The 27,089-nt window shown below is 30.9% G+C and overlaps 1 protein-coding gene across 3 annotated transcripts in view; it reads right to left on the minus strand.

The window, feature by feature from the left end:
- The window catches only part of LOC130442391 (talin-1), a 106,756-nt gene extending 93,963 nt beyond the window's left edge, over positions 1-12,793 (minus strand). For all 3 annotated transcript variants that reach the window (XM_056776457.1, XM_056776458.1, XM_056776459.1), the window contains exon 1: positions 12,661-12,793. The gene's annotated coding sequence lies outside the window, so the exon portion shown is untranslated. The remainder of the gene's footprint in view (positions 1-12,660) is intronic.
- Positions 12,794-27,089: the final 14,296 nt, after the last annotated feature.

Raw genomic sequence — 27,089 nt, forward strand, 5'->3', positions numbered from 1 at the left:
AATGATTTGGTGGAAAGCTAAACAAACAGAGAGGTGATTTCAAAGAAAAAAGTGTATTTTTGAAACGAATTTTTTTGGAATGCTGAAAAACAAGGGAACTAGTTGCTGGAGTTAGAAGGTGCACTCTAAGGTTAAAATATTCACTTCTGTATGTACATCATAAGTAACAAAGTAACGTGATGATAAATAATAGTTTTGATTAATAAATGAATCGAGGACGGAATGAAATCAGTCAATTTCATAACAGTTCTATATTTCAAAAATAGTAGAACACGATCTACATTTCAGTTGCAGTTTTTCCGATACACAGTTATCTCAAATGTCATCAGGAAACATCCTGTATACACGGCTGATGAAACGAAAACGCGGTAGTAATATTTGTTAATTATACCTAGACTCGTTTCCGAAGTGAAGCCTAAAAACTTGAAATAAGTACACAAATAAGTGATCGATTATTGACCAATTTAAACGAGATGCGGGATAAAACATGGAAATAGTTCAATAACCTATGAAATAACTGTGATACGTGTAATGTTATCCCTTCATGATCGCGTAGAATTATTTTATAACTACGAGTAGATACACGCATCTGGTAAGTCACAACGTAACGGGCATCTGGCATCTAATACTGAAGAGGAAGAGCAGAAGGTCAAATAAAGTTTTGTATTGACATTATCCAGTAGGCTTGTAAAATTCCTCGCGCCCCATTTGATGAAATGGTGTTGAATCTAACTGGTATTTAGAAGTAAACGTAGTTACTAATCTTTTTCTGGAACAAAACGACTGCATTTGTTGAAGAAATGAGTTTTTCTTGAATTATGTTTATTTATTTGGATGTTTAGAAACAATTGGGAACTCTCTGGACAAGAGTGTGTAGAATTAGAAGAATATTATGTTGAATACTGAAATATGTCGTTACAGCAAAGTAAATTTTCCATTGACGAATTATACTACCCTCAAACTATTCTCATAATTACTACTAATAATGCTCTCAATATACGGGATCGCGCAAAATGGCTGGGACACCGAATTTGTTCTTAATTATGATTATCATGTAAAATTGTCTTAAATAAATTTCATTGGGTCATATTTTTAATGTATTCATAATTTATTTTGCAGATATGAGATTTTTTAATTTACTGATAGCAATTTTAGTAGGTCTCTGACTTACGGATGATCTAACAACATAAAATTCAATAGTAAGGTGAAATATATTTAGTTACTACAAAAATGATTCAATACAATCATTGAAAATTTAAAATTTAATTAAAATATTTGTTTAAACTGAAAATCAATGGCTGCACGACAGTATCATAATCTAAGTTGGAATTTCTGGTTGGTGATATTCATACTGAAGAAAGTGTTTACACCCACAATTACACTAATAAAAATTCTGCGGCGAAAATTAATTCCAGCGGGAAAAAACTCCTTGGTGGGAATATTCGTGTTCATTCTTTCACTACTAAACTTTAGAGTGGACCGTAAGGAATTGGCCCTTTGTCGCTATTTAAGCTACTATTACATCTAGCGATTTCAATGCTCTCAAATGCATCCAACAATTTATTATTGGATACATTTTTTAAAAATTTTACATTACTAATATTTATGTCATGATTGTGACTGGCAGCGTGATTGGCAATACCTGATTTTCCGGTCTGTCCATATTTCAAATGAGTTATGTGCTCTTTACACCGAACAATAACGGATCTCTTAGTCTGCCCAATATACTTTCGGTCACAATCACCACAGCTTATTTCATATATACCACTCTTCCAATTTTGGTATTTTATCCTTAGGATTGCCCAACAATTTTTTTAATATATTGTTATCACAAACCTGGGAAGGCAATTAGACCTATTGTTTCAACAATTTGTACACCTAGTTCTAATATTTCCAGGTGGTTAACGAATGAGTTTGAGAACCTACCCACGAAACTTGAGAGTTTTTCAGTGAATAATTCGTTAGAGTTTATCAACAAAGTGAAGACTACACAAATTGAAAATAGGGAAATTTTAATCTCCTTTGATGTAAGTTCATTATTTCCCAGCGTGCCGATCCCGCATATCTTCGTGAACCTTGAAGACTAACTGAGATCTAATAATTTGCGAGCTAATGTGATAGAAGAATATTTACAGTTAACAAAAATATGTATGGAACAAAATTATTTCCAGTACAACAACGAATTCTACAAGCAAGACGAAGGAACAGCAATGGGAAACTGGCTATCACCGTTCATGGCTAAACTGTTCATGAGTCATGTTGAAAAGCAAATCAGTCAAGAGTTTCAGTATTTTCCCAGGATATGGTACAGGTATGTGGATGATATGTTCGCCATATTCAATATGAAGAAGGCAAACGTAGACGAATTCATATCCATCTATAAAGTTCACCTATGACATAGAAAATAATGGACAGTTACCATTTTTAGATACTTAAGTAATTGGGAATAGTAAAACACCACTACGTGCAGGTACATCCCGGCTGATTCTTTTCATTGTATCCAACATAAGATGGCCAGTCTCCATTTCCTGGTCCATTGGTTAATCCACTTTCCAATTACCATCGAGAGATACGATAAGGAGTAGTCCTTCATTAAGGATGTAGCTGTACACAACGGTTATGAAAAAAGAATTGTAAATAGGTTAATCAATAGTTATAGGTTTAAGAAATTTCCTAGTGAAACCCAAAGTGAAAAATTTGCTCTGATACCTTTCTATCCTCTTTATACAAGAGGATTGGAAAGAATATTGAGCAGAGTGGGTTTAAAAATCCAACAATACATTAAAACAATTGTTGGGCAATATGGACGGACAGGAAAGTCAGGTATTACCGATCACGCTGCCAGTCAAAATCACAGCAAAAATATTAATAATGTAAAATTGTTAAAAAATGTATCCAATAATAAATTGTTGGATGCATTTGAGAGCATTGAAATTGCTAGATATAGAAGTAGCTTAAATAGGGACAAAGGGCCAATTCCTTAGAGCCCACTTTATAGTTTAGTAGTGAAAGAATGAACATGAATATTCCCGCCGAGGAGTATTTTTTCTCGCAGTAATTAATTTTCGCGGGAGAAGGTTTATTGGTGGGAAAATTTAGTATAGAACAGGTAAGTCAAAATATTAGATTTTAGTTTACCTTCAGGCTCTGAAGACGATAACTTGGTTATCGAAACACGCGTCTGACAGTGTAATTGTGAGAATTGGTGTAGTGGTGGTGTAAACAGTGTATTCAGAAGTATCATAATCTGCTAACAAATTACCTTAGCACTGTGTTGCTAATCTTTTTTGTGCCACACTTTAGCATTCCTAAATTTGATTGAAAGATTTCAGGAAGAAATCCGTCTGACAAAATTCTCTGGACAAAAATTAAAGTAAATTGCATTCGCAAACGACCTAACCTAACCTAACCACGATATTTTTTAATATTCCTGTTAAATTTCCAGAATTTATCATGGATAGTATTACATTTTACATCTTTACTGTTTTCTACTCAATTTATTAAAAAAATTATAAATTATGGTGTTTAGTTTTTTAGAAAAAAAAAAGATGAGAACAAAAAAAATTTTTAAATTAAACGAGGATTTGAAGTTATAATTTTATTCCATTTAGCTTCATCTTAAAAAAAATTGTTGATATAAAATAATGTGAGGGTTGCTAATCACACCCCCGTATAATGTAACAGGAATATTAAAAAAATACCCGTGCCTAGTCACAAATTTTTCAAAAATTTAAACGTTCACAAATAAAAAAAAATATATCTATTCATAACTTTTTGATTTTTATAGATGTGATGCAAAATGTTGCAAAACTCGGGAATTTCCAATTTTTATATATTTTTTTAAATATACCAGGGTTAAATATACTAAAAATTTGAATTGTTTATTAAGAACTATCTAGGTATTCAAGAAAATATCTGAGAGACTCCTTCATACCTTTTCATGTTTTCAGCTATTTTCAAGAAAGCCATTTCTGAAATTAAAATTCTACATTTTGAATTATGTATACTCTAGTTATGATATATCGAATATAAACTATGTATGTGACTTCTAACTATAATATTGTTATGTTAATTTTCCGTCTAATTTATTCTAATTGCTAAATACCCATCCTACACTGCCTTGAATAACCTGTATATTATACTTTAAGCAACATACTAGTTCAAATAGTTCTAATTCAACTAAAATTTAGTTAAACGATTTAGATGCATAATATAGAATCGTATTAATACTTCCTTTTTAAAAAAATATTATGAAACACCAAAAATTTTACATTGTATCTATCACTGGGGCTTGAATAAATCATCAAAAAGTTATTATACATTATTTTTTTGTATGATCAACCATTCACGTAGTCTAGATGTAACAGAATAGAATATTCAGGCGATACTGTTCATACATTATCCAGATTAGAAATAATGGATGCTCCTATTCTATTAACACAATATTTATTTACATAAAAATGAAACAATAATTGGCCAATGAAAATTTCTTAATTTTGCGATGATACTAAAAAGTTTCATATTCCTTTCATATTTCTTGCTAAAAAAATAATAACATTGAATTCTAGAATTAATTACATTCTTCATGCCAAATAGAGTCCATTATTACAGTAAGAAAATTCAACATTTGCGTTAATGTTGTTAAGTTAATGAGTTTAAATATTGAGGTTATAGATTGGAAATAAATTACATATATGAACTTCATTCAAGAAACTGAAAATTTTGATGCCATAATTTATAGCAAAGTAACAAGTTCACCCACTTTTCAATAATGTTTATGCAAATATGGATGCTTTTGAAACATATTAATTTATTACAAACTACAACATATAACATTGTTAATAGAAGACGACCTTCACCCCAAAACTTTGTTATTATGTAAATGATTTTGACAACTTATAATGCCTGTTAATAAAGTCAGCAAAGTAGAAATTTCTTTTTTCTTAGACCTTTTGATATTGTTTATGTTTCTAGATGCTCTTGATTTTAGATCTCTTCTGTTTTAAAATTATTCTTCTTCTGTTTTTTTTTAATAATTTTTATAAGATAGAAATAAATTGACGTTTCGACTTAACTTCAGTCTTTATCAAAATATAATATTAATACTGACAATTTGCGTATTTATATTAATAAATAGATCACCTTCATCATGAATATCAAAATAAGATTAAAATCATAATAGAAATTAGTGCTAAAAAGAAAATAGTTATTTGCTTTTTAGCACATACTTTCCCGCACGCGACTGCAGTTGTCCCATGCCACTTGACCAAGCGGTCAAGTGCGGGAAAGACACTTTACGCTTGAGTTAGGAACATTATTTTTTCTACGACCGTACATACAAAAAAGTATACCAACCCATTTTTCAAAAATTATTTTATTCCAACAAACATATTAATATACAAAACTTTAACTAAATACTACTAATTATTATAAATATTTATATTGAAAACACAATTTGTTGCATTCTGTAGACTAGTAAGAATTGCCGGTCCAGTGGAGTTATTTGGTTTCAACTGGAAGGTAGATGACGTCGATGAGGATGGCATCAGTTGAAGGTCGCATAAAGATGACGATGACGGTAACGGTTTTAAGTCATTTGTAGTACAGAGAATTTTATTTGATATTTTTTTCTTCTGATTCTCGGAGCCCTCCAAATAGTCCTCAGCGACAGCAGTAGACTTCCAGTCACCGAGGCGCTTTAGGTTGAGTTATTTCTTCACCGGAGTCTGCTAGGATTGTTGCCGAAGAACGTCTGAAACTGTGTCCTGTATAACGTTCCGGATTAGGTAGGCGTAAATATGCAGCAATCTCTGCTGGCATCTTACTAAAAGTGTTTACGCCAACGCATTGAACTGAGCATTTTCCATTCTTATAATGAATAAAAAATCGGCGGTGTGGAGTGGTAGGTGGTCGTATATCTGCGTCAAATAGGTTCCATCATCTATTTCTTCAGATAAAACAAATGATCTTGACGAATGATTTTTGGAATCAGAAATTTTCACAACAATTAGGTTGCCTTTATCTTGAATGTCGTCGACAGTGATATTTACAAGCTCGGATCTGCAGAGAGCACCAGCCAGTGCAAAAATGGTACTCACTTTAATCATCAGGTATACCTCATCGAGAGCTAGCATAACCCTGGATATATCTTCATTGGTAAAAACTTGCGCTTTCTGTGCTCGAAAACCAATATTTTTTGTTTAAGAAATGACGTTAGCTTATGGAAGTTTCCTATATCCAAATTTTGTTTTATTTTTACTAAACTTTGTACCATCGAATAGCGGGACCATAATGTATTTGATTTCAAAACCTTACTTAGGTCTGAAAAATACGCCAGAAATACCTCTTCCTTATAAGTTTTGGCCCCTTTCTCCTTACACCATGTAAAAAAATGGTCGTATTGCTTCTCATACCTTAATCTGGATTTGGCAGGTAACAGCTAGGAATTAGCTTCATTTGCAGCCTTCAAAATGGCTTCGGGAAGTTCTTCGTTGGATGAATCCATTAGTTCTATAGTATCGGATTCGGTTTAATGTGGTTTAATTTAGAAGAAGATTGCACTTATTCGGTCACTTCCAAGACGTTTTGAACAACTTTGACGTTTTAGTAACAATTACACGCCTGGGTTGTCATAACAACTGATATCAAACCCGGGTGGTTTGATAGTTGTTTTGTGACACTCCTGTGAAGAATGTACATGGTTATATAGAAAATATCTTTATTATTTTATATTTCCCAAAAATTAAAAATGCTACAAAAAGCTAGAAAAGGTTTAAATTTTATTTGATGGACTATTTCGTAAATATTTATTTATTATATAGTTGTAACAATTGTTATAACCTCTGAAGTAAAAAACTATCTAAAAAGGTCAAATATTTGTCGTCGTAGAAAAATTAATTTTCCTTATTCCCTTCATCTCAAATATGTAGCATTAATCAATTAAATTATTTGTTGTTTTATTAGAATTTACAAATTATAAATTTTACTTAAATTATTTAGGTCTTTTTTTATCGTTTATTGCTTATTCAAGGCACTTGATATATATTATTACTTTTGTGTTTTGTTGTTTTAGATTTTAATTTAGTGAAATATTGGGATAACGTATTATGTCCTTTATGACTTATATCATATTTAATGAAATAATTCGATATGGTCAAGAAAAATCAAAACAAAACATTTTTCCTTACCAAGGACTTTCCCAACAATAATCGAATTATTTCAATAAATATGATATAAGTATAAGTCATAAAGCACATAAAACGTTATCCAAATAATTCACTAAATTAAAATCTAAAACACCAAAAAACAAAAGAAATAATAATAGATATCAAGTGCCTTGTACTGATTGTGATGCTGTCTAAATAGAGAAGATATCTCAGTATTTAGAAAATAGACTAAGAGGTCATCAATACGATTAAAAAAATAGAACTGCATTAACGAACCATGAAATATGAAAAAAACATCAGAAATGGTTCACATTCATAAGAACGAAAAAGCTATAAATGATAAAAAAGACCCAAATAATTTACGTAAAATTTATAGCTCTATTTTGTAAACTCTAATAAAACTACAAATAATTTAATTTATTATTTGAGATAAAATTAATTTTGATTTTATTCTTATTTTTATATTCACGATGAAGTTAATCTATTGATTAATATAAATACGCACATTGTCAGTGTCATTAACATATTTTGATAAAGATTGAAGTTAAGTAAAAATGTCAATTTATTTCTATCTTTGAAAAAGGTTTTTTCCAAATTTGGTGACCAATATGCTCCTTAATAAAGTAATATTTTGACATAAACAAAGTTTGGAAAAATTTTACCAGTGGCGCGCCGTCAGAGTTAGTTGTCACTTTTATCCCCATATTTTTTACGCCACTGGAGCAAAATCTTTTTTTCACTTTGTTTTAAATTGCCTGATTATTTTCAGTTAAAAAACTAATGACCTTTTATGGAGCTAAAATGAACGGTGTTGTAGAAATTTTCCTTTTAACAAAAGTCTGCAAGTACGTAAGTAAATAACAAATTAATTAATTATTCATTTAATTTTTAATAATAATTAAACGTAAGTAGTTCAAAACGAATAAAAATTATTCAAAATCTCAATTTCAAACAAAAATTATTATTATTACAATAATAACAAAATTGGCAATGAAAATAATAATAGCACAAATTAAATTGTTGGAGAATGTACCGTTAAATATTATACAACTCATGTGGTTTCAGCACGATGGGGCATCGTAATGTTCATTTTGCTGCATTAATTTCTTACTTAAACAGACGTTTTGGAGAAAAATGGATTGGTTGGGGTGGCCCCAATTGTTGGCCTCCAAGATCACCTGACTTAAATCCTATCGACTTTTTTATATGAGGCTATATAAGTGTACGGAACAATCATCTAATCTGAACAAGATCTCGAATAGCTCGATTCAAGTTGCAGCAAAAATCATTCAATTCCAGCCAGATTTATTCTCAGGCACGTTGTTCAATGACAAAACGGTGTAATAAGCGGCTAACAGTTTGAACAACTATTTTAACTTTGTGAATTTTGTTATTGTTGTAATATAGTGTTGTTTAAATTTAATTTGGGATATAATTATTTTTATTTTCATTTCCAATTTTGAATAATTTTTATTTGTTTTGAACTACTTAGGCTTAATTATTATTAGAAATTAAATAATTAATTAATTTGTAAATTACTTACGTGCTTGCAGACTTTTGTTAAAAGGCTAATTTGTACAACACGGTTCATTTTAGCTCCATAAAAGGTTACTAGTTGTTTAACTAAAAATAATCAGGCAATTTGAAACAAAATTAAAAAAAGAATTTGCTCCAGTGGCGTAAAAAATAAGGGGATAAAAGTGACAACTAACCCTGACAGCGCGCCACTGGTAAAATTTTTCTAAAGTTTGTTTATGTCAAAATATTCGTTTATTGAGGAGCATATTGGTGACTAAATTTGAAAAAAAAAATTAAATGCGTTCGTATTCGTATATCAAAATGAATCATTTATTGAGATCTTTCTGTGGTAGAGCGTTGTCGGTCGAATATAGAAACACCCTGTATATAAGTGACATGATACATTCCATCACACATGTATTGTAAATATAAAAAAAAACAACGGGTAGTATAACATCTAATTGAAGTTTTTTTTAAAGGTGAATGTCTTTACAACAACCCAAATATTCATTTATTTTACTGTGAAATAACTGTAGAAATATAGCAAACTAAAAAATGAGTACTGCAATAATAAGATCACATCCAAGGAATGCCAGAGCACAAGTGACCAAAGCTATTTGGCTTGATACGTTTTTCTTCAAAAATTTTGAATTCTCTTTATTTACGTATTGTGGCACAGTAGTCACTACGAATTTATTAATTCCAACTTTCGAGTTTTTGAAGGAATTAATTTGTTATCGACTTCCCACTGCATTTGATAAATTCAATAAAATCTCGAAATTGAATCAAATTTTTCCTCTACCTATGTACAAAGCAAAGGTATATTTTAGTAAATTTGTGGTGATTCTTTTCTTAATATTTACTGTTCTGCAGCTGCCAGAGAGTTTCCACCACAAAACATCCAACCCCCAGACTAGAAATTCAACTCACTCCAGCATCTGGGAATCCAGTTGTGAGCTGCAGTCATCCTAGATTTTAATAGATAATTCCCAACCTTATCTTTATTATATAAATAAGTCTGAGTTGTTTTTAATTTATAACAGCTTTAGTTTGTTGTGCTCTTTTGGATACGCAGTTAATGCGAATTTATTATGTTTTCAATAAATTTATTTGTTAACTTTTTTTCGGAATAGTTTTGAATTGTTTGATATTTATTTTCAATTTAATTCATAAAGTTTTTCCACCTTGTTTATTAATTTTTAACTTCGTTCGTTAAAAAGCTGGTGCGTCCAATTTAATATTAATTGTTCACCCCATCTGAGTACCCATTATTTATAAACTTTAACTGAGGTCGAATACCATTTCCTGAGAAAGAGTTTCCTGCCGGGGAAATTAAGGTTACAATTGTTAGATCAAATTCTGGTGAAATTGATTTGGCAGTAATACCAAGCATGAACTCTTTGTAAAATTGATGAATGTTATGTACAATACCAAGAGCTTTTATAATTGCAATATTTTTAATTTGTTAAGTGCCTTCAGCTTCAATTAAATTTTGTAATCTCATTTCATACACATTCAATTATAAACTGAGGTAAATTAGTTACTTTTTTCAAACCCCTGTATAAAATGTCTGTATTAAGTATTACTCATGTGGTTAGTTACAGTGGTTACGTTTTTAGAACATCCTGTATTTTACTGATACCTACTTGATACCTCTCATCATAGTTTGTGGTAAAAAGATAAATATTTAAATAGTTACCATGACACAGTCATATTTGTGTTAAACTTATCTCCTCTATCATTATTGTTTATATAACAAAAACGGAAAAGGAAAATTCTCCATTATTCATTATTAATCAGAAATTTGTTGCTTAGGAAATCATTTACACTGCTTCAAGAAATTAACACACCAAAAAATAATTTCAAAAAGTATCATTGGGTTTGCTTTTAACTACATAATTAGAGTAAATATCATAAAGCACTTTTATATGATATTTATGAATTTTAATGATGACAAACTGATATTATATTCATCAGTTCAAAACAAAAAATTACTTACGAGGAATTTAATTAATTCGCAAAATTGATTTTACTAACAAATTCAATTTGTTGGGCAAGTGAGCAAACAGCTGATTCTTAAATAATTATGTTCAGTAAGTCTAGAAATTTGACTAGTGAGGAACATAATGAAATAGTGGTATTGCCCGAATAAGGTTGAACTTATTGCAGTATAGAAAGAAGGTTCAGTGTATGCAATAGATCAGTAGATTGAAAAATACAAAGATCTCGGGAGTTATTATAGAAGATTTGGGTAGGGCAGACACTATATCACAACCTTCTTACAAGACCGATACTTAAGGTTATTCATGATTAGAAGATGATTTCTGACAAGAGAACCTACCAATCTCAGCTACAAGACAAAAAAGTTACATGAATTGGATCGGTTTATATTAAGTCTATTTCAGGCTGTAATTCAAAAGTTGGAAATCGTCAATATTATAAATTACAAGAAAATTTTATTTTATAACAAATTTGAAATTTTAACTTTTCTCATTGTAAATAGGTTATTTTTCAAAAAATTGATTACACTTCCAGTATTTCTTCTCCCAACCAAAATTTTGTTGCTTTCGAAGTTGTATAGAGAATAATGTGGAATAGGAGGGAAATACTTTGTTAAATAAGAAGCATTTGTAGAAACAGTGTCAAAATATTGTTCATACAAGTCCTATATGAAGCACATATGTGGATTATTAAACATACTATATGCAATAAAAATCCTTAAAAATATTTCGCTTCAACTGAAATAAAAATGCCAGGTTCATTCACTAACGACTACATTTTCAGAAGATATTTGGAAATCACAAGAAGATCTACAAAAGTAATAAGAGTTCATTATGAAGTTATTTAAAAAAAACCTGTTTGTTTTTCACACCATTTTCACAATTTTTTTTGTTTTTTTTATATAGTTTAATTGTTCTGCCTTATTTTAGTTTTTTTCAATCAGTGAACTGTCCTATAATCACTGGATATATGATGGCATGAAATTGATTATTTTAGTGTCTTATAATCAATCCCAAAATATAAACTAGATAATTTGACACATCTGAAATCTGAATGAATAATAAGGGAGATATTATTTTACAATCTTTATAGAAATGAGTGTTTAATAAAAAAATTCATTGTTCAGCTTATTGGGATGATACTTTTAAATTTTTTAATAACTATCTATTTGTCTTTGTTTAATAAAGTTACTAAACATGGCAATAATATAACAACTTTCCCTGTTTACATAACACAGAATATTAATTTGCTCAAATCCATAAATACTGGTTGTACTTTTCATATTTAATGAATTGTTTTTTTGTAAAAGTGTGTCTTTGTAACATGTGTTCACTAAAATAAACATTTATATCTGTTAAAGGGATAAAAATTTTATTTCTCTATATATGTAATGTTTCCTGAATTTTTCGAAAAAGGTAAATAAAGTTAATATGTCTTTTTAAACCCGCCTCTGGGACCTTTTAAAGTACACAGCACAGAATCAAGCAGGCCTAGAATAGGTGCGTCAGACCCGAATATAAATAAAGTCAACGTCAGATTCAGAAAATATTGATTAGCTGAAAAAATATCACTGAAATTCAACACGAAGCTTTGTTCAGTAATCGACAAATTTAGATTATTGAAATCCAAACATAATATTTTATAATTTCAATATGAGTAACCTCTACTCTTTTATGTCTATCTACAGTACTTACATTGCATCAATTTGGATATTTGGATAACTATATATATATATATACATACATATATATATATATATATATATATATATATATATATATATATATATATATATTTCAAAATACTATGAATTATAAAGCTAAACTGTTTACAATTTAAATGTATTTTTAACCCTCTATAAATGTTATGTCAAACAGATGAAACTTTAAACTTCCGTATAGCCTAAAATGGTCACTTTCTCATATCTAGTTGTTTACGAGTATTTAACGAAAGCATGTAAAATAACTGTACTTACCTCGATTAAGGGTTTATTAAGTTACATATCTAATAAAAACACTCAAAATACTCGAATTTGTAAAAGTAACACGCCCAACCCCGATTATTTAGATTTCGACTGATTTTCTGGTACTGAGCGTGGCGACTTCTTGCGACAAATTATTCAACTAACAGTTACCATAAGCGTAGATGCTAGGAATTTTTTTTTCTTAGGAAATTAGAATAGGTATACTCAAAAAATGTTTTCAAATTGCTATACAGATTAAGCAACAAATTTTTGAGGCTCACTCGAATGTGTGAGATTGAAATTTTTTCACAAAGTTTATATTATAAGTAGCAATTTTATTTGAAAATATATGCTTAACCTTTAAATCATATTTGAATCTCCGTCCCAGTGTAGATACTTATCAATTAAGGAATCATTTTAATAGAAATACATTAATAGGTGACACAAGCATATCTCTTATTATTATTATTTGGTATTTGAGATTATTATAATTGACTGTTTTGACAACATTACCAAGTGGAACTAAAAAAGTCTTATAGCATTATTTCTTAAGTTGATGAAGTGTATGTGAACTGGAAACTCATTTGCCTATAAAGTTTTTATCTTGATATTAAATGTACTATCTTACAAAACATTTAATAAGAACATAAATATAAATATAAAATATAAATTCAAATGTCGTTCTCAGAGATTCTCAAATGAAAATATTTTTAGAAAAGTTATAACTTGCCAATTCTCTAGTTTGCTTGATCAACTCTGAGACTTATCAGTCTTTTGAACTGTAACTGATTCTTGATTAGAAGATATAAGAAGCTTTTAAACTTTTTTTCTATACATAACCTAAAGGGTAGTACTTTTTCTAAATTCCTCAAAACAGTCTACCAGCATACGAGGTGTGATAAAAAATACGGTCGCTTATTTTATTAAAAATAAAGTGGAAAGGCAACATAAAATTCAAATAATTCTTCAAAGTACTACTATTGGCGTCTTGTATTATATAGAAAGGGTATACATCTCATTTTCGTGGGCTTATAAATGTCAAGAATTGTTCTCTGCTATAAATTGACTGCATTACCCAAAGAAAATTGCTCACTACGCAAGATTTTGCAGCTGTTGCATGGCAGGTGGGTTATCCTGATGCAAGAGAAGACCTCCGTGCCTTTTCACCGACGTTGTATGTTACGGCCTCACTTAGTTAATACTTAAATTGGTGTAATAAGCAATTGTCATCGTGACAGATAATTTAGTAAACTCACTCATTCAGCATTTCAAAGTACTTACCCTGTTCAATTCTCTTCAATTTTTCGGCAGTGGTCAACCTTGATGTTTCCACTTCTTACTCTTTATTTTGTGTATATGCATCTGTTAACATTAGTGATACCCATATTGCAAACGGTTTTGGTCAGATCGATCCATTTTGATGCTAATATATGACTGCCTATAATTAGGACTTCTACTGCAGGCACCATACAACAGGTTCAGACTTGTCTGTTCTTAGCATGAGTCTCTACATATTACGTTACAGTGTGACATAACGACAATTTTTTTTTATTTAAAATTAACTATAAATAGTCGTAAGTGCAGTTGTGTACTAGATCTACTTGAGAAATTCTGATTCTGTTAGTATAATATTAATAACTGCAGGATTATATCAAGGATTATATCTCATATGGTGAGGACAGGCTCTACATATCTATCTGAGAGTATTTAGAAGTCTTGTAGTACGAAGGATAATTTTTTCCTATATTTCTATATATTTTTATAATTAATAATAATGTATATGTGCACAACCGTGATGATGAGTTTGGGGTAGACGAGGATGATGATTCTATTGAAAGCGTTTCAATTAGCGAGGAATCGTTATAATTGATAGCAACATTCTAGTTGATTCAAATCATTCGAATACAGATCATGAACATGCCACTACTTAACCATCATACCGAGTTGCCATGGGAATTTTTTTTGGAGTCCCTAAACCAAGATTTAATCGATTTAACGATCCAAATACACGTGAGGTACATATAAGACGAGAAAAGGCACAGCCGATTTGCAATATACGGACAACGGTACATTCCAATTTCTCAGCACTTCACAAACCAACAGTGTTTGACAGTCCCAATAAAATTTATATCTATTAATAAGTCAAATTCACATCGGCAAAGAATTTTTTGTATGGAACCTAACACTTGTAGTAACCTAAAAAATCAAAAATTATATTTCAGTAACCAAGCTATGAAAAGTTACTATATGATTTTATGTTTCTAAAAATATTAAGTTATTATACGAGGATTGTCTAAAAAAATTTCGACCTCAACCTGAAGATGTCAGTATTTATTGAGAAATATTTGCGAATACGTTGAGAGGTGTTCACTAGAAGTGAGTCGTTATGAAAATCTCTTTAAGAATGGTAAAATTGAGTATCTAGCTATTAGTAAATATTTGTGTTTTGGAAGTCAATACGACTATGTAAATAAAAGAAAGGTTAGACACTGAGTATGGACCATTATTTACGACCGTAAAATTTTGAGTAGCTGAATTCAAATCTGTCTGTACCAGCATGTCCGACGACGTGCGTTGGGGACGCCAAAAAATGCGATATAGAGATAAAAGAGTCTATTGGCATATTAAAAGAGCATATTTGTCATATAACTAAAGAATTATACATGCTCATTGGGTGCCGCGTTTGCTCACTGAATTAAAATAGCATTAACCAAAATAAATCGGATTTTTTGCGCCGATTCATAACTATAGATGAAATCTTAATTCACCAGTACACTATTGATACGAGTCGAGACAGTCGATTACAAAGGGCGAACCTGTTCCAAAAAGGGCAAAGATAGTATCCACGACTGGAAAAGTGACGGCGAGCGTTTTTTGGAATAGTTATAGGGTTGTGTTGATTGCCTGTCCTTCAAAGAGTATCACAATAACAGAGAAGTAACATGCATCACTACTTGATAACGTAAATGGAAAAATTGCAAAAAGGGATCGCCTTTGTAGAAAAAGAAAATGCTTATCCATTGGAACAACTCACCTTCTCACACTTTATTGATGGAAAAGGCTAAAATTTCGATTGAGATATTTCGATTGGACAAGGACGTTTTGACACCCGTAAATACCTGTTTTAAGGAGAAAGATGACAACTATTATTTGCAAGGGATAGAAATTTTAGAGCATAGTTGGACCTCGTATTACTATCTCCTAACAAAAAAACATCAATTATTGTTTAATATTATAACAATACAAAAATTGGAACTGCTACAATTAATAGACCAACCGACTAATTTATATCCCCTAGCCTTTGCTTTGTTTTATAATTTGAATGTCACAAGTCTTATATGCAACATATTTTCTCAAGACACTTAAAAAATTATATAAAAAGAGAAAAGGGAACATTATTTTTTCGATATATAAATGAAGAATTATGTCGATTGTAACACGATTTTCAAAAACTCATATTATGAGAAATTTCACTCCTCGAATTACGATCGAAAGCGTCAATGCAGAACCGATTAATTCTGATATAGTTAATATTAAAAATAGAGAGAGCGAGGTATGGGAGTATGTTCAAGTAGGTTAGTATATGGGTATACCTTTTCTCCAGTCTATTCTGATTAGATGCCCATGACGTCAAAGCTTCGATTGGTGGAAGCTTCCAAAAGTATGATTCCACATTCTCTCTATCTCAATATTAACTTTATGTAAATTCTACAAGTAGAACAACAACATCAAGTAAGTCAGGTAGGTATATTGAACAGGCAGATTCCACAGGACGAAAAATTCTTGTAGGCTTATATTCTAATTGTTTAGGATATTCATAAAAAACAGAGAAACGCGAAATGTAAAAAATGTAATAAACTAGTTTGCGATGTATATCCAGAAGCATTTGGAAAATATTGAACGTGTTTTCAAGAATAACTTCAACTTCAACTTCAATTGGTTTTATTTTCTCTATATTCAGTATATATATTCACCAATCATTGCTACTCCCCAATAAGTTTCTAGAATTGTCTATATCGAACCTTTACCTTGCTTCACTTGCTTTATTTCTAAATAGGCAATTATAATAGCTATAATGTTTGTGTAGATTTCTTCCATCGGAGCTGGATGAGCAACTGGTATATATGCTCGATGTTTAAAATAAACTGATTCTTCTGTTCTATAACATTCTTTCATGAAAGTATGTTAACAGTATATGAAATACCACAGATACCACTCTTACAACCCATATGTTCAATAGGCCTAGTTCCGTACCAAATCCAGTTCAAGTTCATTTTTGTCTGAGGTTCTCTAAGCTTTGTAACTCATTTGTAAGCGTTACTGACGAAATCAGTGTCAATAAATCTTAAATGCCAATATCTTGCCAATTCAATGGTGGATTTTTGGTGGATTTGATGTAGGTAAGCCTTCGCCATGAGAACTAGTGCAAGTGGTATATTAGGATATGCAATTTTATGTATTTGCTTCTTTGAATATTCTTCCAAATTCGTTTGGCAAAAGTGTTGATTATCAAAATTATTTTTTCCACACTATACGGCCATCAAATGAAGGAGAATATGTCGCCTTCAATCTATTGAACAAGAGCCACATTGCTATGCCGTGAACTTGCCGTTTTCGATTTCCAATAATATAAAAATATGCAATCGAATTTTACAAATAATTTTCCTATTCTCGAAACCGGAAATTACTAGATAAGGCCACCATGGGTTTGTTACGCATTTGGTAGATGATTTCATTCCTTGTTAGAAAACATGTGACTTGATAGAACTTTTGAACTTGCATTTGTTTAAAAAAACATTCGACTTAGTTTTAAAAACATAATACTTTAGTTGGTGTTAGCGAAGCACTGTAGACCTTGTTCTTATGAAATCTATTGACCATTTTTTTATCCAACATAAATTCCACGGGCTATAATGACATTACCTACTTAGTTCAGTGATTTTTATGAATAAGTTACACTTAAATAGACACGCTTATTATTTTAATTCACGTATCTAAACCTGTGAGAGTTCAATCAAGTCTGTATCTGAGCCCACGTCTGCTGAAATTTGCGTTGGCGCCATTTATATGGGGCATGAAAGTCATGAATATTTGCTTGTGTAACGTGGTTCTACTTTTATAGCATTGTGGCGACAACATCCTTTCCATCGTTGGCGATTTGAGCTTCCCATTTCAACGAATATATATATATATATATATATATATATATATATATATATATATATATATATATAACACAGGGTGTTTACTTTCTAGTCTCTTTACTGTTTTCCACTCCTCAATTTATTAGAAAAATTATAAATTATATATTTATATTTTTTCTGTAGGTATTGGTTTTGGGAAAAAATTGGAGAATAAAAAATATTTTTGATTAAAAAAGGATTTTAAGTTATAATTTTATATCATAAAATTTCATCTTGAAAAAAAGTTTTGTTATGAGAAAATGTAAGGGCTGCTAATTTCACTTCTGTACAATGGAAAAGGCATATTGAGAAAATATCCGTTGTTAGTTTCTTGCTAGTGCACGAAAATTACAGTTTTTAGAATTCATTTTTAATCACAACCTTTTAAGGGTGATATCATGGAGAGGGGGGTGCTGCGCAAATTTTGTTATAGGGAAGATCAATCTTAAATTTCATCACCTGAATTTTGTGAAGATCGTGCCACTTAGTGTTCGCTGGGAAATGTTTAACTACATGTACCAAATGCGACGTTCTTTGACATTGTCTACAGTTCGGGTCTCAAGCCCGAACGAGGATTGTTAAACTGCTCCTCTGATGAGACGTAATAACGTCAAAACTAGTCAATAGTTACACCCTCTCCTTGCAATTGCGAGCCAATATATATATATATATAAATAAAACAGCGTTTCGAATCACGAAGTATCAAAAAAACATACATTCAATTATAAAGATTCAAAAATTCTTGAATATATATATATATATATTATATATATATATATATATATATATATATATATATATATATATATATATATATATATCTTTATAATTGAATGTATGTTTTTTTGATAGTTCGTGGTTCGTAAATGCTGTTTTATTTTTTTAATCGTATTGATGACCTGAGATGTCTACCCTATGTAGACAGCGTCACAATCATTACAAGGTATTTGATATTACAGTTTTTAAAGGTATACAATTTTCAATAGTTGCATATTCATTACAACATTCGATACGAGCTAAAACTCATTCTTTCCATATCTTGCTTATGTGTTTTTAATAAATAATATGTTGGGATACGGGATAGAAATATAGTAATTAGATACAGCGGGTCGGACATATAGTAATAACTAATAACAACTTCTCCAATAGGCTATCCAGTAAGTACTCATTTATTCCTTTCCCCTACTTCAAATGTGCACTTGTATAATTCTCGAAAATGATCATGTATCAAACGACGACGCGGAAAATACCATCAAACAACTTTTAATTAAGATCTCTTCAATGCATCTCTGACTAACGATTCTATAATTATAATGAGTTGAATTGTTGATGTAATAAACCGTCCCCAGCAATATTTGTAAGTGGAAACCCTTGTAGAAAAACGACCCTAGCTGTCACATAGCCCGGCAGTCCCTATTCCCGAATTTAACCTCTTTGTTATTCATATTTATGTATTTATATTGATGAGTTTACTGATGTGCTCCTCGAACAAGTAGTTTGGAAGTAATTCGAAAATTTTCAATGGGATCTCTAAATTGACACAAAATATTCACATATTTGATACTAAAAGTATTGATTGTTTCTTATTTACAAGATTGGAAAATATTTGTTAAAGAAAAAGTTATTTTTTGATTTCTATAATGAGTAGTTTAAACAAAAAAAAGAAATAACTAATAATATTGCTGTTCACCTTTCTTAGATATTTATCAGGAATAAATTTGTGAGTAATATGGAAGAATTTTGTTCATTTTATATACGAGGGTGGTTTGAACGGAAAAGGGACCTTCTAGAAGTTAACGCTATAGTGGTTATGATATTTCCGCCATGTTTTTAATATCATCTGACAAGATTTTACATTACAAGTTTAGTTGATACATTATTTCCAAGAAATGATTGAAATGCTACTTACATTAATGTTTCTATCAGAAGATGTAACCGTCTCACCTTTTTTTGTTGCATAAAGTGATTAAAAAATTTGAAAAAGGAAATAAAAGATATTTGATAATTTTAATATGTTAATGATTTTCCTTTAGAAATTCTTCCTTACGGATTCATTTTCAATACTATACGTTCGTCACGTTTGTCTTTTCAATGAATTTGGTACAAAGTTTCCATTAATAAAGCTAATAAAATGTTGTATGTTCTTTTTTTTCATTTATCCCTTTACAAATTATCTTAAACAATCAATAGTCATAATAAAGAGATTTCATTGCCTTGTTTGAATGGTATGATGTATGGATCGCAATGGAACAAGTCAATATAACCATTTTCTTAAACTAGATAATCATGCAATCAACTTGAGAAATTAGGTGTGGCTTTAGAACTATTAATAGATTATTTATCAAAAAGAAGCGTGAATGAAGGTGATGCGAAAAACTTCAAATTAAAGACAGGTATTTCACTAAGAATAGTATTGGCTCTTATTATTTTTCTCTGATCAAATTATCTGCTAGGTAAACAGCTATAATTTTCACTGATGGGTATTGGAAAGATGTTTAACTCACCGCAAAAACAGCATTGCGACAGATAATTTTATGGCTAAATGAAATCTAATAACTTTGAAGATATCAAAAGCAAAATGCATCACTTTTCAGCTCAATGACTGACAAAGACTATCAATTCCATTATCATAGGTACAGCATTTAGACGCATGTTTTAGTTACATGTAATCAAATGATAAACCTTTTTAATTAAATTAAACTTTCAAAGATTACAATGTTTTAAAAGGCAGGAGGAAGGTCTAAATTGTCATTGCGGGTGCAACAGATTAGATCCAACCATTTCAAATCAATGACAAACTTATAAATCTGTTAATTGTGATACATGTAATAAATGATGTTTTCATATTTTTGAGATGTTTAAGTAACCATGAAAAACTTTTGACCAAATCGAGGATACAACATCAAATTATCGTGGGTGCAACCTGTGTAATATCAATTAGTATCTTGCTGTTTTGCAGTTTTTGGATTGGTAGCTTAGTTTTTCTTCTTCACCCCAACATTCTTAAATCTGACTGTACAAAATATTTTCAAATCTACCATTACCATACCATATCTCCATTTTCTTTTTCATTACTTCCCTCTGTTTTGGATCAAGATCATTTTCCCGACGGAAGTGTTCAGCATGAAGCACATGATTTTCTTTTAATTTCCGCCTATATTTCTGCGAAGAAGTTTCCTTGTTTTGCTCTGTTTTGATTTTATTCGATACTTCTGTAATACATACAGAATATAAATACACATATTATATGTATATCATCAATTGTATTAAGTATATAATATTAGTCAAGGCATATAAAAAATACAACAATCGTTATTCTCTTAAAGATTATTAATTTTGATTGAGTTTTGCTTTCTCTTCTTTCTTCTCACTTTTACATTGTTTCGGGATATAAGTTCTTATGCTACAATTATACTATCCGGGATGCTGGTATCCGGAAGGTTAGTTGGGCATTAAATCAAATGGGAGCGATTAGACTAGGGATTCCAGCAACAGATGCTAAAACAGCCACCCGGAGGCTCGCATTTTGTGCATCCCGGCTGGGATGCTGAAATGCGAGCAGCCGGTCGCTTTTTGCATCCCGGGATGCACAAAATCGGTTCAAATGCGGCGCATTATACTAGACTGCTAGCATCCGAGCAGGTGCTCTATTTGGTATATGCGCGCGCACGCAGTTTGATCAGGGTTATGACTAGTTTCTATTCGGGTGAAATTGGTCTGAGGAATCTTGTATCTCGTTTAGAGATGTCGCTTTGGATGTAGCCTAGAAGCTCTTTGAAAGAAGGAACTGACATTCTAAAGTAATTAAAAAATCTTGTTTCACTATTGCACAGTTCATCGAATAATGTAAAATACAGACTTTTAACACGACGGACAGCTAAAAAGGGGTCCATACTAAGCTTCCTTTTTGCACGACGTCTTCTTTTCTTAAATAGTAACATCAGCCACAACATTTCTTTATTTGTTGGGACCATATTGACGACTGGCAAAAAATTAAAATAAAATAGCAGTCCGGAATGCTAGCATTCCAACACAAATTCGACTCAAAGTGGGATGCTAGCATCCCGGATGCCAGCATGCCGGTTGCTAGAATTCTAGTATAATGCATTAATTGCTGTGAGAAAAGTAAACTTTCTCATATTTTGTATGGCGGGTGCAACACGTTAATAATGTATTCTAGTTCTTCATAATGCTTAGTAAATAACATCGTATATCCATATTTTTTTAATCAAAAAGATACCTAAATGGACATTTTCACTTCAAATTTAACGGGTTAAACATATTCCTCAAACTGCCAGCACAACTTTTCGCGTTAGTATTAGGTCAGGTATCATTTTCAGTTTGTACCCAAGTCTTTGGATGGTAATTTTTTCAAACCGTCCAAATAATTTAGCATTGGAAAAATCGATGAAAAAATTATTAAATTTCGACTTCCTTGTTTGCACTATTCGTAAAAAAAACTAATAGCGTGATTAGAAACTTAGTGTCGGTTATCGTCTATAGCGGAATCGCTCAATTGCCAATTAATAAATAAGATCTCCAAAATAAAAAAAAATAGGTGTGATACTTAACCAAGACCTACGTCAGAACATATTATAAAGGATTATAAAGTCTTTCTTCGAATTGTCTCCTCATTCTATTATTATTATCATTAGTATTGAAATATAATAATTTAATACAGTATTTAATATCTATACAATATAAAATGTAACGCCTGATTGAGAAAAATAGAACAGTCAGAAATGCCTAGGTTTTTCACGCTAAACTAGGTGTCTGGAAGTATATATATATATATATATATATATATATATATATATATATATATATATATATATATATATATATATATATAATAAAACAGTTGGCCTTGCCGATATTTACAAGAATCTTATCATGTGTAAAAGATTATACATTTTCGGATTTTGTATTGCGATGTAAAGGTTAATTTTCTTGTATATTGGAATTATGAAAGGATTAATTGATAATGATATGTAGTTTTCATTCAAATAATAATGAAATATCATAAGGAAACAATAGAGATCTTTTCAAAATAGACTTACTAACATATCAGCTCATTTAGAAGGGAATGTGTTTACAATTCTTGAAGAAAAGTGTTGGATTATGTCCGGACCGGATCAAATCCTGAGCTGCAGTGCCAGCCTTCTTTGTGAAAACAGCAGTCTGATTATTTGCTGCATATCGGTGAAGCTAAAAATCGGGTTTGCAGTTTTGTCGAGTAGATCGGTTGATGTATTGGAGAAATAAATTAGGTGACAATATGCATCCCTGGGAAACATAAGCGTTTACCTGAAACCTTTCTGAAGTCCGTCGATAGCGATCTGGATGGCTCGACCCAACAAGTATGCCTTTTCTTTTGCGGTCACTGCGATTGATCCATCTTCTCCAGTCAATGGTTAAATTCTTAATTTACAAAAGCCTTTGCTAACGGCTTTTGTTACAGACTATTTGGATAATATAGAAGTTTATTTTTACTCCCTCATTATATCATTTCTTGCAAGCAGCTATGGTCTACTTGCAGGTATTTCTTAAGACAAAGTTTATACGATTTTCGACACTAGGATTTGAGCGCCATTTGCGATAAGCAGTATTTTTTGTTGACTGCTCTAGTGCATCTTTTATTAAACAATGGATTGCTGTCGGTAAAGGACTTAAAGGAATAAGGAATGTAGGCTGCCGAGATTACTTCCTAAATCTCGTTTGCACACATGAAAGGGTCATTGTAATTGAAGCAAACATCATTTCAATCAAACATTAAAAAGAAATCCTTTAGATTACATTTGGCCGATTTATAATGCCAAACTTTACGTGGTCTTGGTGGATTCTGAGTTTGGATTTTTAGTTGATGTAATTAAATTGTGATCTGATGTTCCGAGTGATGCATTTACGGTCGTTGTACAGGTCAGAGTATCTTGTTAGAAACAAGTCTAAAAGGCTAGCAAAGTCACCATCTCGATCGGGATTCGTTGATAAGTTAGTCCGTGGCAAAATATTCATCTTTCCGCCCCTCATCGTCAGTCCTGTTTGAAAAATTTAACCAGCTGACGTAATGAATATTAAAGAACATTAATATCTACTTTTGGACGGTTTCAATTGTAGGTGCAATAATATTTTTATTTGTTGAAGGTTAAATCATTATACGAGCTAAATTCGGTTACTTTGATTTGAGTCAAATTCACAATTTTTCTCGTGAAAAACATATTAGAAAGTGCTAGTTATTTTAGATGAGATGTAGGAGGTATTTAGACTCATATTTTCAATGAAGATACCAAAACATTGGATATATTCGTATTTATTGATAAAATGCTTTCAAGACACCATTCACGTAGATTTATTGTAGCCAAAATTTATTAAGACAAATGAATCTCCTTTTCACATGTTTTATTTGAACTTTATCTCATAATTGTAGAGAATAGAGAAAAAGCATAGATACCCAGATCATGTGAATAAGACGGGTGTAGGAACAAATCGTAACACAGTATAAGGTGAAAAAATTTGGTCGTTTTTGAAGTTATGCATCAAAACGTGTCAATAAATCAACATAATATTTGCCAGTTATGAGTCTCTTTTTCGAAATATAAATAAATTAATACTTGTGAAATCCCAAAACATCTTGACCATGACTTTATTAGTAAAACGTTCCTCGAATAATGTTTATTGTTTCTACTGATTTTTTGTATATTTACTCATGTTTCATCAGATCATTATATTTAGATTGAAAGAATTCACTTGTATTTGAATATATCCAAACATTCATTTGAGTTTTTAATGCGAGTGGGCTTCTGATCAACAATAAGTATTCGTGGTTACCAACTTGTAATTGCTTTTTCATATGTAACTAAAAATAAAATCACTCAAGTGTTAAGCTCTGAAAAGTCATTCTTCCGTCAAACCACAATCGTATCTCAAATAATATTAATCGTACACCCTTTTTAAAGAATAAAATGTATATTGCACATCTAGACATTTTCTGTATGAGTCAACATGGACCCTTCTTGTATAAGATTTATAAATGTTTGCATTGGATTTTATCAATCAAATTTGTCGGTAAATGTGCTGTTATCGTTCAATATGCGGAATTGCTTCCATTTTATCATATTTGCTATACTCGTCGCATAGATAGAAAAACTGAGTTATACAATCAAGTTGAAATGCGGGAGTAGAAAATTACTTTGATTAAAAGGGCGATAAAGATGATACGAAATAAATCTTACGATTTTAACGATATTGTTGATGTCTAGTTACTGTTACCAAAATATTATCAAATTTGGATTCTTTTGATTGTTTTTGTAATTAAATCGTAAGATAAAGAGCTCAAAGTGAATGGAATAAAATTGCTTTTCAAATATTCAAATTAAATACTAAGATTTATCTTGATAAACACAAACAATTTGATAACATAACGAAGTCTTAAAAACCATATAAAATCTCACAAAACAAAAATAAAAAGAATAATTAAACAACCAGTGAAAAAGTAGTCTCTAGGCGGGAGAGACTATAAAGCATTTTTTAACTTTAGCAATCAGAAAATATTAATAAAAAACTTAATTCGGTTGTTGATAGACCTTGATAAAAATATCTAAAAAGTATGATATATTATCGTGATTTAACACATTTTTGATCTATAGAAAGTTTAAATGAAATTTTGTATAGGAAAAATCATATTTTAGTTAATATCATTTTTTCCTAATAATGCCCACAATTTCTCCCGTTTCGGCACATCTACAACTATACAAATACAAAAAAGCCAAGCTCGCTACATGCTTCCTGTGAAGAGATACTGCTGCTACAGACAAACGGACGGACTAAACAATATACAGTAATAGCGCATTATTTTTGTAAAAAATGCGCTAAACAATAAAGAAATACGAGGCTTAAATCTTGAGGTAGACAAATAAAAACAAATATTTCTAATCGGATATGGCTTTATTGTCTTTGAAAATATTCTCCATTCAGATCAATACATTTTTGCATGCGTTTGAACCAATTGTAGAAGCATTTTTTCAAAACATAATTTGAACGTATCAACCGCTTCTTTAGGTGTAGAAAAACGTTGACTTCGCAATTTATGTTTGATCTGTGAGAATAAAAAGAAATCCTTGAGATGGACCATCAATTCGATGCTTTGACTATTCAAAAATATTTATGTTCGAACTGATGTGTGAGAGCTCGCATTGTCGTGATGGAGAATGATTTGTCTTCTGCGAGGTTTCCCTGATTTTTTCGAACACTTCTGGTAAACAAATACTGGGTACTATTCAAAATTGACCGTCCAATGTTGCTCTAACGTGTCCAGTTATTCCGAAAAAATAAGCAACCATTTGCTTCGAAATGTTTCGTGTGCGGACAACTTTTGTTGGATTTGGCTCGTCTTGTAACACCCATACAATCGATTGTTGTTTATTTTCGGGTTTATATGCATAGATCCCTGATTCATCGCCTGTCAGGATCTCTTGAAAGAGACGAGACACGAGATTTTTTTGGACATTGTCAAATTATGCGGTAACCATCGCGAACAGATCTTTTTGATAGCCAAACCTCCATACAATATTGAATATATGCAAGTGGCCCATGTGGCATGTAGCAAAGTATGACTACGAATGAATTCGGAAAACCAGCGAAACGCCGTGGCTCGAGATGGTGCTTCATTATCAAAAGTCGAAGCGAGCTGGTCGGTAAACTACTGTTGCTTTAATTCTCGTCAAAGGTGATAGAAAGCCATCGCACGAAAATTGAATATTCCAAGTATCGGTAGACAACACATGTTCAGAGTACCTTCACCGTTAAAAATGTCAAACTTTATTATGCAAATGTCAGATTTGACATTTTTACGTCACTGTTGCCATATTTCAAAATTTGAGTAGCAGGCCTCGAACCTGTCACTCCATTACTAAATAACAGATATGTCAAATATCTTCAACGTTGTACCAATTTTAATAGGAATAATTGACATTTAGATGGATGTATATAAAATTATCAAAAAATAAGTGTTATTATATACTTGCAATTTTGTGAGAAAAAGGATCAACCGATGTAATTTATGGTAATACATAGTATAGAAAGTGCTACGAATTATACACAAAGTATATCCAAAGTAAAAACTTTGGATTAAGTAACAAACCCGATCGAAAAAGGTATTGTCATAAATGAAAATGTGCGACTACCCAACGAAGATAGCTTACAGAAAATTGAAAAAAGGGAAACCAAATACCTGGAATTTCATTAGTCAAATGTATTGAA

This window comes from Diorhabda sublineata, chromosome 4 (assembly GCF_026230105.1).
Source record: "Diorhabda sublineata isolate icDioSubl1.1 chromosome 4, icDioSubl1.1, whole genome shotgun sequence".
NCBI classification, from domain to species: Eukaryota; Metazoa; Arthropoda; class Insecta; order Coleoptera; family Chrysomelidae; genus Diorhabda; species Diorhabda sublineata.